Source organism: Suricata suricatta, chromosome 2, assembly GCF_006229205.1.
Source record: "Suricata suricatta isolate VVHF042 chromosome 2, meerkat_22Aug2017_6uvM2_HiC, whole genome shotgun sequence".
In the NCBI taxonomy this organism is placed as follows: Eukaryota; Metazoa; Chordata; class Mammalia; order Carnivora; family Herpestidae; genus Suricata; species Suricata suricatta.
The window spans coordinates 161,259,942-161,262,833 of NC_043701.1; the positions used below are offsets into that span (position 1 = coordinate 161,259,942).

The 2,892-nt window shown below is 40.8% G+C and overlaps 1 pseudogene; it reads left to right on the forward strand.

Annotated features, from left to right (window-relative positions):
• The first annotated feature begins 540 nt into the window (after positions 1 to 540).
• LOC115276313 lies at positions 541 to 1,038 on the forward strand (annotated as a pseudogene).
• The last annotated feature ends 1,854 nt before the right edge of the window (positions 1,039 to 2,892 follow it).

The window sequence follows — 2,892 nt, forward strand, 5'->3', positions numbered from 1 at the left end:
GTACAGCCTCTATGGAAAACAGCTTGGTGGTTCTTTGAAAAGCTTAACAGAGAATTACCTTACGATCCAACAATTCCACTTCTGGGCATATATCCAAAAAGATTGAAAATAGAGCCTCAAACAGATATCTTCATATTGATATTCATAGCCTAATTTATTGTAGCCAAAAAGTGGAAGCAACCCAAGTGTCCATCAATACATGAATGGATAAACAAAATGTGGTACATACATACAAGGGAATGTCATTCAGTCATAAAAATGAATGAAGTTCTGGTACCTGCTACAACATGGAAGAACTCTGAAGACATTATGCAAAGGAAAATAAGCCAGACACAAAAGGACAAATATTATATGATTTCATTTATGCAAATATCTAGAAAAGGCAAATTCATACAGAGAGAAAGTAGATTAGAGGTTACTGGGGGTTGGCAGGGGAGAGTAATGGGGAGTTATTACTTAATGGGTACAGAGTTTCCATTTGGGATCATGAAAAAAAGTTCTGAAAATAGACAGTAGTGCCTTTTTCAGGCAGTCAGGAAGATGACAGACATTCGGACCAAGCGTGCCTACCAAAAGCAGCCAACCATCTTTCAAAATAAGAAAGAGTTCTGCTTGGAGAAACTAGCAAGGAGAAGCTCCCTTGATACTACAAAAACATTGGTCGGGGCTTCAAGATGCCCAAGGAGGCCATTGAGGGCACCTGTATTGTTAAGACATGCCCCTTTACCAGTAATGTCTCCATCTAAGGGCGGTTCTTTTTGGTGTGGTGACCAAGATGAAGATGCAGAGGACCAATGTCATCTGCCAAGACTACCTCTACTATATCCATAACCTCCACTACATATCAATGTACAACCACTTTGAGAAACCCACAAGAACATGTCTGTGCACCTGTCCCCTTGCTTCAGGGATGTCCAGATTAATGATATAGTCACAGTAGGTGAGTGCAGGTCCTTGAGCAAGACTGTGCTATTCAACGTGTTCAAAGTCACAAAGACTGCTGGCACCAAAACGCAATTCCACAAGTTCTGTAACTAGATATCTACCCACGCTCCTAAAGAAAATAAAGTTATTTTCCCAGTCAAAAGGAAAAAAGGAAGGGAGGAAGGAAGAAGAAGACAGTGCTGATGGTTGCACAACACTGTGAATGTACCTAATGCCACTAAAATGTTTGAATGTTTATTTATTTATTTTGAGAGAGAGTGAGTGTAAGCAGGGTAGGGGCAGAGAGAGAGGGAGAAGGAGAATCCCAAGCAGGCTCTACTATGTCAGCCCAGAGCCTGAAGTGGGGCCCCATCTCAGGAACCTTGAAATCATGACCTGAGCCAAAATAAAAAATCAGGACACTTAACCAACTGAGTCACCCAGGCATCATTTTTAAATGTTTTAAATGTTTAAAATGGCAAATTCTGTTATATATATTTTACTACAGTGAAAAGTCAAAGAAAACTTTTTTAAGTTTTTTTTTCTAACTTATTTAGAGAGAGAGAGAGAGAGAGAGAGAGAGAGAGCGAGAGAGAGAGCAAGCAGGGGAGGGGCAGAACAAGAGGGAGACGGAATCCCAAGCAGACTCCACACCACCAGCACAGAGACCAGTTCGGGGCTGGAACCCACCAACCATGAGATGATGAGCCCAAACCAAGAATCAGATACCTAACTGACAAGCCACCCAGGCAACCCTGAAAACATTTTAAAGGAATCAAGCACACATATTTATATAGGACCATTTCTTCCATGTCCACTGGGTTCCTTCCAAATGGCCACTTTTCAGTTCCTGGTCCACATCTCCTTGCTTATACTGTTTCCTCTACTCTTTTCACCTTTTGAACTCTATTCATCTTTTAGGTGTTAGCTCAAATGTTACTTAGAGAGGCCTTACCTCACTCTCCCTACCCTGATATTTTCTTTCATGCTGTCCTTTACTTTCTTCCCTTCTCTCCCATTCCCTCTCCTTCCCACAACCACTGTTAAAGAAGTTTTTGTGTGAATATGTATTTAATATCTGCCTCCTCATTATGCTGTAAGTTCCAGGAATGCAGGGACAGTATCTGTCTTGTCTACTGAGAAGGGATACAGCACCTACCTAACCCAGGGAGGTGCTGGCACAGTCGGAATTGGGGATTCCATATATATCTTTAAATAAGTTAATAACTAAATGAATGTGTGGTGAGATTGTGAGTGGATTTTATTTTAATGCCTTCTATAAGGTTGTGCCTTGATTAAATTATTTTTTAAAAGGGGGCAGGCCACTCCAGGATTCTTGTTCTTTTATTCCTGTGCTCTACCTTGTGAAGTCCTAAGCATCTCTTGGAGCAGGAACCTGAGCCAGACACTAGTACAATTTGTTTCCAGATATATCTGATATATCACCAACTGTTCTAACCTTGGAGTCTAAATGTCCACCTAAATAAGTGGTAAGTTGTTGGACTTAAATGGAACATCTCTGGGGCACCTGGGTGGCTCAATCAGTTAAGTGTCTGACTCCTGATTTCAGCTCAGGTCATGATCTCACAGTTTGTGAGTTTGAGCCCCTAGTCAGGTACTGTGCTGACAGCATGGGGCCTGCTTGGGATTCTCTATATCCTTCTCTCTCTCTCAAAAACAAACAAACAAACAAATAAATAAACGAAATGAAATGAAATGAAATGAAATGAAATAAAATAAAATAAAATAAAATGAAACACCTCTTCACTGTGGCACCTGAGCTGCCAGCCCCTCTCCAGAGCAGTGCAGCGTGCTTGAACATTCCACATCATTGAGTTAAGCAGCACCCATATTAGAACTAAAGTTTATGGCATACAAATGTCAGAATGAGAACAAGCATTCTTTGTTCAGAAAGCCAATTCTTTGTTAAGTATGTAAGGTTGGGCTTTCTATCTTTCATCAGTGTAA